The sequence below is a fragment of the Hibiscus syriacus genome, unplaced genomic scaffold (assembly GCF_006381635.1).
Source record: "Hibiscus syriacus cultivar Baekdansim isolate YM2019G1 unplaced genomic scaffold, ASM638163v2 tig00110482_pilon, whole genome shotgun sequence".
Lineage (NCBI taxonomy): Eukaryota > Viridiplantae > Streptophyta > Magnoliopsida > Malvales > Malvaceae > Hibiscus > Hibiscus syriacus.
In genome coordinates, this window is record NW_024062758.1 from 5,147,419 (window position 1) to 5,159,451 (window position 12,033).

Consider the following 12,033-nt stretch of genomic DNA (forward strand, 5'->3'; position numbering starts at 1 on the left):
GCCCTTTAATTTGGATAATTACTATAAACTTTTAAGAAATATTTCTGAACAAATCATTAAACTATTAAACTATTACACTTTAATCACCATATTCTGAAATTTTACAATTTTGGTCACTTACCCGTATTTTGGGATGTTACAGTATTTGTCTTTGTTTTTTGGTTGAAGTAATACAATTCATTCAAGTTTCAATTTGGCGAATAAAAGAAGTTTCTGAAACTTAAATTCGCAACGCGATTTTAGTTTCGCGTTGCGATTTTCATTTTCGCGTTGCGAATTTGGTGTTGCGATTTAGGGTTTCTTCAACAAAAAGACAAAACAAAGACAAATACTAACTTCACAAGGTTAAAGACTAAACAGTTTAACAATATTGGCAGCAACCGAATGAATTTAGCAATCTCAGTGAAATGGTTAATCTAATAATAATACAAAAATTTCAAAATAAAAATAAGAGATTAAAAAAACTAACTCTCGGTGGTTGATTTTTCATTTCTGACCGTGAATAGTTGTGAGGGTTGATCTGAGAGATGGAGATAGACGGATTTCGTCGGAAATGGGGACGGATTTCGTCGGAGATGGGGACGGATGTCGCCGTAGAGAGTGAGAGATAGAGATGAGACTGAGTTGTGCTTTAGGGTTTTAGGTTAAAGATGTTTGCGATAATACTATTTACATTTGTGTTGCAAAATTAATATTGTGTTTCGCGTAAAAACATTTGACTTTCGCGTTGCGATTGCGAATTTGGAAAATCGCAACGCGAATTTGGAAAATCGCAATACGATTTACATATTTGCGTTGCGAAATTAGAAACTGAGTTGCGAAATTGTAATTCGCGTTGCGAATTTGAAATCGCGTTGTGAATTTGTTGGTCATTTTGGCAAATATAAAAAAAATTGATTAAATTCGTATATTATAAGACATTTTTAGTCACTGAGGTTATTTTCTCTTATATATATATCTTATTCTAAAAATATCAAATTAAACGATAAATGTTCTTTGGACAGCCAATGGCCTCTAGTTTCATCCCGCTCATCATTCATACTCGAACTGAAATTGTTTTTACTCTAAAAAAACGCACCAGGACAATACGAACCTCGTTTGTGCCAATACCAAATGGATGATCCCTATCAGCTGAACATAACAATATCGTGGGGGAACGGCTTGGTTGGATTTGGTGGCCACGCCAGAAAGGGTAAAAAATTGTTCTCAACTACTGTAGCCCCCATGATTCAAAATATTTACATGAATATATTATGGAAAATAAAATGTTTACCACTTTAATAATTAAAGCTTTTAATTAAGATTGACTCAAAGTTGAAAAAACATTAATCAAAATATCTTTTGCCTTTATAAGGAAACAGAAGAGACAAGGAAGAGATTTGCAGTTGAAGAAGCAGTGGTTTGCTTACAGAAGACAATAACCCTCAGGGAAGTTAGGCCAAAGGTTTTTTTCCTCCTGGTTCGCCTCTTTCTTTTCACTTGGAATCAAAGCAAAGGTTATTTTTTTCCCCAATGGATTTTACTTTTCATCTCCCCTTTGTACCCCCTTCTATATATCTCCTTCAATACCCACTGAGTTTTTCAGTTTTGTATATGTTGCTTGCTTTTTTGGGAGGTGAATTCTTTATAAAAGTGGGGCCTTTGTTAGTTTTACCGGTTGCTTTGCTATCTGGAGATGGGTTTTTTATTAGTCTTGATTTGGGGGTTAAGAGTTTGGTTAGTGCCTGCAGATATGCAAGCCTATGGTATTTGTTTTATGAACTAGCGGATCATCATATATTGATGATCATCAGTTTCATATCATTGTTCTAAAGGATTGCATCTAATTGTTGGTACCATGTAAATTTTGTTTGAGAGTTAGAAATTTGGAATCATGATACCAGATACTTTTCAACCATTCAATGTGTAATTCAAGCACACCAGTTCCGTTTTCATCAAATCCTCTTGGGGAAGAACATAGGATTGCTTAGGTACACGTAATAGGTTTCCTCGTGACCCATCTTCTATCTTGTTAAAAACCGCGATGAGGATATCTAGGTCGAGGTGGTTTAACTTCTTGAGAAGAGTTTTCATTACCAAATGGATCAAGGGTCTGATCTTGGATCCAACCCTTTTAATTCCAGTACTTGGATGATGCTGGAGTTCTGGCTTTGGTTTTCAAATAAGCATCATTTCATTCACTTTGGCTATTTCAAAGGAAGAGAGGCTATTGGCCTATGAGAATATGGATTGTTGGATATGATATTGGTTGTCTCCTTAGTTTGTTACTTCTTTATGGGAGTTATCATCATCTTCACCTATCTCAAGCAGATCGTTTTGGCCTTTCCGACGAACAACAAAGAACAAATGAAGAATCAAGGTAAGCTTCTATCACTTGATCCAATCTGCTGTTGTCCTTCATGGTTTCATAACTAATGTAGGTTTAATGTTGTCAAAATAATGAGTTGATCAATAGAAAATTTGAGACAAACCAAGCATCAGGGAAAGTTTTAAACTTGTTTGTATATTAATGGAGATTATAGTACGCTCAGGAGCTCACATTTGATGAATAGATACCGGACTTCACTAGAGCTGTTCTTTGCATATGTTTGTAATGGGAAATGTGGGTGTTCGATTCTCGATTTCGATCCTTCCATCGAGCTCCGAATCTCCACGTACTTTGTATCTCATTGTTAGGTTGGAATGCCTGAGCTACTCTTTCCCATTCCGTTGTCCTACCTATGTTGTTGTGTACCACTTATCAGCAGCCTCCTAGGTTACAACATGACACATGGGTTCTATCGACAGAGGAGCATCTGATGATCAGATCTCCAGGCTGCCTAGTTGGAGATACAAAGAAATCAACTCCAGCTTAGAGCTCGATCATGATTCGGACTGCTATACAAGCCGGGCAAATGAAGCTCCGGTAAAGTCATATATATTTACCATAATTTTTATGCTCAGTTCTAGCTTTTTTTTCATCAGAAGGAATTGTTTCAAAGAAAATTAGGTTAATCTTGGAGGCTAATGGGTCTTTTCTTTGTTTTATTGGGGTGAATTTGAAAAGGAGTGCTGCATTTGCCTAGCCAATTATAAAGACAAAGAAGAAGTGAGGCAGTTGCCATGTTCCCATATTTCACCTCAAGTGTGGATCAATGGCTCCGAATATATCTTGCTGTCCTTGCAGACGACAACTGTACACATAGACAAAGAAAGATAAAAACTATTACTTGGATTTTAAATACAAGTACGTTCCAACATTTAAGAAGAACGAAGAGTTGGAACAACGTAAGAAATAAAAAAAAAGTTCTTTTTGGCAATATTTACCAAAGGCTACTTGAGTGAGTTATTTGTGCAGTAATCCTCACCAGTAACCAAAAACTTACTGATGTAATGTGTACTCCGGATGAGAACATTGAAACAGAGTACCTCTATTTAATTACATCAAGATTAATATCAGTAATTTTATACTTTGAAGGGTAGAATTTGAAGTTCATGCATATTTTTACCCTATTAACCTTGGTAGTTCTTTCTTGAACAATCAATAATTATTCTAATAGTAAGTAAAACACATAACAATAGTAGAACTTACACCAAGAAGTGTTGGTACAAGTAGTTGAGATTAAAAAATTTGAGTTGGTAAGGCCAAGTTCGAATCTTACTACCGTCACTCTCGGTAGACAATCTGTAAATTCTTATGTAAATCTCAATTAGATCTAAGGTATATTTTGACCTTAGACTGAAGGAACACTCTTGATCTAATTTTTATGTAAAAAAAACGGTAGCTTACTCCACAAATAATAGTAACAATAATCATTATATGATTTGTTGTAATATAAAATTACTACATGTTATGCAATTAAGCTTCGTTTGTAGTGTGATAACTTTTCAATTCAAATTTATTCTGAATCTTACTACCGTCACTCTCGGTAGACAATCTGTAAATTCTTATGTAAATCTCAATTAGATCTAAGGTATATTTTGACCTTAGACTGAAGGAATCACTCTTGATCTAAATTTTTATGTAAAAAAAACGGTAGAGCTTACTCCCACTAAATAATAGTAACAATAATCATTATATGATTTGTTGTAATCATATAAATTACTACATGTTATGCAATTTAAGCTTCGTTTGTAGTGTGATAACTTTTCAATTCAAAATTTATTCTTTTTGTTAAATTTTTAACGGTGACTGATTAAAATAAAACTAAAATTAAACGTTAAATAAATTTTAAAATAAAAAAGTAATTGAATGACTAAAATGAAATAAAAGTATAGCTGGATACTAAATAAGTAGTTTACCTAAAATATGTTTTAAAACTAATTGATTAACCTTGTCAATTTATGTTAAGCTAATTATTTGTATTCAAACCTTTAATATGTTCATTTACTTTTAAAAGAATATTTACATTTCATATTTTAATATTAATTAAGATTAAAACTATGATATAACATAAATTTGATTGATTTTACATTTTTTATTAAATATAAAAAAATAATATTTTGATATTAAAATAACTAAAATTGAATCTAACTGATTAAATTACAAATTACCATGATACCAATAAAAAAAAGAGAAAATAACCTCAGTGACCAAAAATCTCATATAATATACGATTTTAACAAACTTTTTTCGGATTTGCCAAAATGACCAACAAAATCGCAATGCGATCGCTAATTCGCAACGCGATCTCCATTATCGCAAATCAGTTTCTAGATTCGCAACGCGATTATGACTATCGCAATGCGATTTTCCAATTTCGCGTTGCGATTTTCCCAATTCGCAATGCGATACTGACTATCGCAATGCAATTTTCCTAATTCGCATTGCGATTTACGTATTCGCGTTGCGATTTTCATAATTCGCAAATGCGAATTATGAAAATCGCAATGCGAATACGTAAATCGCAATGCGAATCTTACTATCGCAATGCGATTTACATAACGCCATTCGTATTAACGCGTATTTTTTTTCAAATTCCAAACACGAATTTTTTCTTAATAAATCGGAAACTGAACCGTCCACAGTAATCGCAACTCATAACCTCAAACCTAAAATCACAACACTCAGTCCCATCTCCATCTCTCACTCTCTACGGCGAAATCCGTCCCCATCTCCGAAGATTTCCGTCCCCATCGCCGGCGAAATCCCTCACAACCATTCACAGTCAAAAATCCCTCACAATCATTCAGAAATGGAAAATCAACCTCCGAGGGTTAGTTTTGTTTTATTTTATTTTGAAATTTTTGCATTATTTTAGGTTTTTCATATTGAGATTGATGATAAGTTTACTGGTAATTTCAATAATAAATTAACCATTTCACTTAGATTTCTTATTAAATTCATTCGATTGCTGCCAATACTGCTAAACTGTTTAGCTTGTGAAGTTAGTATTTGTCTTTGTTTTGTCTTTTGGTTGAAGTAATGCAGAAGAATAATAGTTTCGAGAATGAAAATCGCAACGCGGAAATAACTATCGCAATGAGAGAATCGCAACGCGAAATAAAAATCGCAACGCGAAACCAAAATCGCATTGCGATTTTCATTTCGCGTTGCGATTCTCTCGTTGCGATTTTCATTTCGCGTTGCGATTTTCATTTCGCGTTGCGATAGTCATTGCGTTGCGATTCTCGTTGCGATAGTCATTTCCGCGTTGCGATTCTCATTATCTCGTTGCGATTTTCATTTCAACCAAAAGACAAAACAGTGTTGAAAATTTTAGTTTCAAGAATAAACTACTATTTATGTTTATTGTTTTTGGTATATCTTGACAGTGTAGTTTTTGGTATATCTAACTTGGTATGTTTATTGTTTTTGTAGAAATTTTTTTCGGCTTCATTGACATTAAGGAATAAAGTTAGCCTAGCCACTACAATTGCTTCGAAGCTTTCACCTGTACAAAGAAAATTGTTTGAGGAAACCTGCTTCGGGCCATGGCTGAGAGTATAACATCCGGGTGGAGATGCTAATTTGACCCATTTGTGGCTTCAGACCATGACTAGCGATCTACCCGACAGTATACAACGTGGTGAGGAAGAGATATGGTTTCATTTTCCACCGGCGTATACTTGTTTTGGGCGGAAGGAGTTCTGCTTAATCACTGGTCTACGATTCGGACACGATGATGTAGGCCGGTACACTCGTCATATCACCCGCCCATCATGGTTATCCAGGGTTTTTCCTGATGAGTCAATAGAGAAGCCGAACTTACACGTCGACGACATGAAGAAATTGTTTAATAAGAAAGATGATTTTACTCGGATGAATGACGTCGATGTTGTCCGAGTATGCCTTCTACAACTTTTGTATGCCAACTTTTTAGGCAGAGAGGCCAGACAACCTATTCCTCAGGAGCTAATATTATTGGTAGAGGACCTAAATGCATGGAATCTGTTTCCGTGGGGTTCGTATATATGGAAAGCTACCTGGACTAAGTTGTCGTCTGCCTTTGATGACCGCAAAAGTTTGCGGGGCGATGGGTCGAAATACACTTTGTCAGGCTTTGTTTGGGCCTTTAAGGTAAGAATTTCTATATATGTTTTCAAAATTATAATTAATTATTAACAATTACTAATGTTTGTTATTATATTGTTTGTAGATTTGGATATTCGAGGCCTTTCCCGCCATGAAGACATATGCAATAATAACTTCAAATGATATTCCCAGGGCTATTTCCTAGAAGAGGAAACGTCTGTTGGATTGGGAAGACTTAATACCATATGCGACAATAAATAATGTAAGTTAACACAAATACTATCATATATAAACAAGTTATTAATAGTAGACGTTTAACTTTGTTTGAGTTTTTATATTTTTAGGAGGCCAACATTCTATTAATGAGACTGACACCCACGGAGGCTGAGCTTGCCACTGATTGGTGGCAAGCTAGTCAGCGTTTTCTTGATGGCACGAATGATGAGCAGCCTCCACTTCCTCCACTTTGAGAGCCATCACCTCACCCAGAGCCATCACCTGATCGACCCGACTATACACCTCTACAACGAGAGCCGTCACCTATCCCGTCACATCATCGAGCCTCTTCTCCACCATCACCTCATGATAGGCGACCGGCAAAGATGCCACGACTTCTATCTCCCTGTTCTCCACCTCCACGGGATGAGTCAAGGGAGTTACGTGATGAGGTCAATGCCTTGCGTGAGGAGATCGGTACTCTACGCGATAACGATGGTGCATGGCGTGTGGAGGTGTCTACTTTACGTGGTGAGGTTGCTGCTCTACGTGAGATGGTAGTATTGTTGTAGAATGAGGTTCATACTCTACGTAACGAGGTAAGTTTAAGATTTTCCATATTTAACTTGATGATAAATTTACTCATAATTTCACTTAAATTAACCATTTCACTTAGATTGCTTAGTAAATTTATTCGGTTGCTGCCAATACTGCTAAATTGTTTATTAACACTGTGAAGTTAGTATTTTTCTTTTTGTTTTGTCTTTTGGTTGAAGTAAATTTATTCGGTTGCTGCCAATTCTGCTAAACTGTGTATTCTTTAACACTGTGAAGTTAGTATTTGTCTTTGTTTTATCTTTTGGTTGAAAGTTTGAAATATATTTGTCTTTGTTTTCACTGTTTAAATATCATGTCTGTTTATTTACTGATATTTGTATTTAATTATTTAGCGGACCGATAAGGTGGATGCTTTACGTCGGGTTTTTCTTGCACGACAGAGTTCACGCATCAGACGGTGTGCACGTGCTATTAAGTCTCCGTATACCCCAATAGTGCGAAGACACCGTAAGAAGAAGCCCGACTCGCCTGTCATCCCTCAAGAGTTCACTCCTATCGTTGAAGAGGCCCCTATCATTCCTCGAGAGTCCCCTCCCACCGTTCAAGAGGCCACTGTCATCGTTGAAGAGGTCCCTCTCACTATTCAAGAGCCCGATTCACATGGCGTCATATGTAGGATTCTTGAGAAACCCTCTGACGTGCCGGACATGATGGATTCAAGTTGGCTCTCATATGAGTTACCGGCCAGTACCATACCGGTATCTGAAGTGGAGAGGAAACAACTACCCGACACAATTCTGGATAACACCCTTTGGGCTAAGACCGCAGTTGATTTTTATCTACATGAGCGAAGCCAGGGGTGTTTCACTGACATATGCAAGCTCAACGATGATATCTATTTGTTGCTTGATCGGTCTTGGTGGGGCGTATTATTAGGGGTTGAAGACAATGGATATTTCGATGGAGGGGTAAGTCTTATATTTTCTTATATTTTAATTTGATTATTTTTTTGTAAATTTATGTAAGTTACTAATATATGTCTTTTTTTGTAAAACAGCTTTTAACGCCGTTCACTTGAAGAATCAACGAGATGAATCATTTGCGTTGGGCAATGGACAAGCTAACTTTATCCTGCATGGTGGGAGGTCGATAAGGTTAGTTTATTTTAGATTGAGTTTAAAGGTATTCATAAAAAGTGCGCAAATGAATGAATTATTACTTATGATTGCAGGTGTTTATCCCTGTTTTGGAACGAACCATTGGCTTCTCGTCGAGCTTCAGATCCCATCCCTTAAGGCATAGTATATGACAACATGATAAATTACATATCATTGGCTGATTTAAGAGATATTATTAAGGGATGGAGCTCTTATTTGGCTAAATTCTTGGATGCGATAAATTATTGGACTCGTTCTGGAAACAAGAAGCCAAAGAAGCTCAATATTACAGTTAGCAGAGACGAGACCGCACCACAACGAAAGGACCCAGAGGGGATTGTGGTCCTCTCGTATGCTTGGCGTTGGATCGTTTGATCACAGGAAGTATAAAGTATCTACCTCCCACCGATATAGATAGAGCTGCAGTAGGCTTGTGGTTTCGACATTATATGGCTAGATCGATATATACGACGCTGCCTACCTGCATCCGCGTTATAAAAATGTCCATAAACAATTGGTATGTTTATAGGCTTGTGGTTTGAAAATGTTTGGTTAAGTACCTAGAATTCAATAATTTGCTGTTTGTAGGTTTTAGATGTGTAGAAAGTGTTGTTTGAGCAAATGTTTGGTTTATGCAGGTTAATCTCAGAAGTGAGCTGCGTGAAAATGATGTATGGCTGCAAAAGTTGATTCAATAGTAGAAGTGTTATTTTCTCTTAATAATTATTGCTTATTTTTTGATTGTTTAATTGATTTGTAAAAGGTGATTTGTAAAAGTTGATTTGTTTAATTGATGTTAACATAATTCTTATTTGTGCTTGTTTAATTGATTGAAATGTAATGGTTGATTTTGTTGATTTCAATCTGCATTATGTTGAAGGCAAAAAGTACTATCGCAATGCGAAATGAAAATCGCAACGAGAGAATCGCAACGCGAAATGAAAATCGCAACGAGAGAATCGCAATGCGATATTAAATTCGCGTTGCGATTTTCATTTCGCATTACGATTCCCTCGTTGCGATTTTCATTCACATTGCAAAATTAGCGTTGCGATTTTCATTTCGCATTACGATTCTCTCGTTGCGATTTCATTTCGCATTGCGATAGTAATTTCCGCGTTGCGATAGACATTAAGATGATTGCCTATTAAGTGATAACAATTGAACAGATCATAGCAATTTTCAAACTCAAGTTACTAATACATGCCTAACTGAAAATGTTAAAAGTTCACACATAAAATCTACATAATACAACGTTTGCATTTAAAAATCACTAAGTAACAGTCCCAAAAGGTGAAGCCAGTTGTGATTGGGATTTTAAAGATGATTGCGATTTTGATTGCCTTTTTCTTGACACCATATGAGCTTTGGATTTTGATGATGATCCATATTTTGGTAGAGGAAAAGATGATTGTGATGGCACTGGTGATCCACATGTCAACCTTGTATGACCACTTTCCTTGCACCGACTACATGTCGATCTCTTCTTCTCTTCACCCTTAGACGGTATACGATCGTGACTTTTTGGTCGGCCAGGTAGCCTTCTGTCCATGGCTGGTGGAAAAACTATTTGTAAGTCATCTGGTATGTCCCACTCAGAAGGATGTGGAATAGGGTAGACAATCTCGGCATAAGTCTGTCGATATACTTCTGTAGTGTAGCAATCCATAGCGTATGTGCTTAAATCATCTTGGTTTAGATGAAGAGCAACTTTTATAACATGGCCACACGGATAACCAGATGTTTGCCATTTCATACAACTACACGTCCTTGCATTTAGATCGACAAGCTCATTTAAGTTATTATCCAGTACTTCAAACAAAGTGTTTGAACATGGTTCAACTCCATGACGTTGACTTCACACACGTTCGTATCTTTTTTTCAGTCCATGGTGTAACACGATGTTCCAATGTTCCTGTAAATTTAAATAAATAATACTTAGTAAAATATATGATAAGTTACGAATTCAAAGAATAATACCTGCATGGTTCTTTTCTTGTAGTACCACTGTTGAATAGAGGCTCGAAAAAACTCCATTAACATAGTAATGGGTAATTTTGGGAATGACGACTTAGAGCGTTGATTGATTCTGCACTATTAGACGTCATGAAACCATATCTTGCTCCAAGTTGATGTACTCTTGACCATCTTTCAAACCCGACATCTTCTAGTGTTTGAGCACACTGAGGCAAAACACGTCTTAAACAGTTTATATGCTTATTGAAATCCACTTCCCGATAAGCTTTTACAGCCTTCCAGTATGTACATTTGTGCTTTTTTATACCAGCAGACCTTGATTTAGATTTCTATACAATGAACACCATAAAGTCCATGAAAAGCATCTGGGAAACACCTTCTAACAGCATTGTCAATTGAGTTTGCCCTATCGGATATGATTGTCAGATTGCTAATAGGACCTATGCAATCCCTAAGATGCCCCATAAACCATGTCCATGAATCAGAAGTTTCAGATTTGCCAACCCCGTAAGCTATTGGCAATATCCCATTGTTAGCATCCATGGCTACTGCTAATAAGTTTACTCCAAGGTATCGACCTTTCAAATGTGCTCCGTCAACTATAATAACTGGGCGCATGCAAGTAATAAACGAATGAATCTACAAAAATATACACAAGAAATATAATCATTTAAATGTGAAATGCATGTAACTAACAGAAATGAGTCAACAGAATTATATTGATTTACTAACCGCAGCACCAATGGCGATAACAGCAACTCAAAGCGTCTATCTCTATCTGTTTTGATATGAGTTACCGATCCAGGATTTTTCAGCTTTAATTGTGACAATAAGCCGACAGTTGGGCAAACGATGCTTCTGGCGACCCCCTCAACAATTCCAAGGCATACATTTGGCTTTCCAAGCTTGAGAATATGATATACTAATCTTGAACCAAGCATTCATGTCAGTCATAATTTCATGTCCCGATATACCCTGCCATTCAAAAACATTAACTCAGCCAGAAAACCACCCATCACCTTTTGTTTGCCTGTCTATAGTGAGGAAAACTTGGGTTCTTGAACATGTATGTTTATCAATAAAAGTCCTAACTTGAAACATTTCGCAATCTTTTATCCTCTTTACAATCATACGCCACGTACAGTTTTTGTCAATCATACACCTTGTTTCGAAACGATCTTTGCTTGATTTGTTAACTTTTAGTTGATAGCCATCTTCCACACATTTCGTATACAAAGCTATCTTCAAGTCTTCCTTTGTATCAAAACAATCATCTTTCTTGATACGAATAACTTTTGTGTAACAATCAACTGCTTTCTTTACCAACTCTTCTTCCGGTATCTGAAGTAATTCTGGCATATTACAGTTATACTCCCGTGGAATTTTCTTTTCTTCGGGGACTTTTTCTTTTCTTTTTCTTCTTCAGGATTATATGAATTACAGAATGGATGTTCAACATGTTCATCACAGCCTCCACTTCCTCCTCATTATCATCAACAACATCTTCCTCGGCAACGGTTGTTTCATCATCAAAATTCGGGTATTGACCAATATCAAAATCATTACATGCAGGGTCTGTTTCTTCTTCTGAAACATCATCAAAATCCGAGTATTAACCAATATCAAAGTCCGGGTATTGACCAAGATCAAATTTCGAATACTGACTAGTAC

At 36.2% G+C, this 12,033-nt stretch overlaps 1 pseudogene; it reads left to right on the forward strand.

The window, feature by feature from the left end:
- The first annotated feature begins 1,901 nt into the window (after positions 1 to 1,901).
- Positions 1,902 to 3,185, forward strand: LOC120128869 (annotated as a pseudogene).
- The last annotated feature ends 8,848 nt before the right edge of the window (positions 3,186 to 12,033 follow it).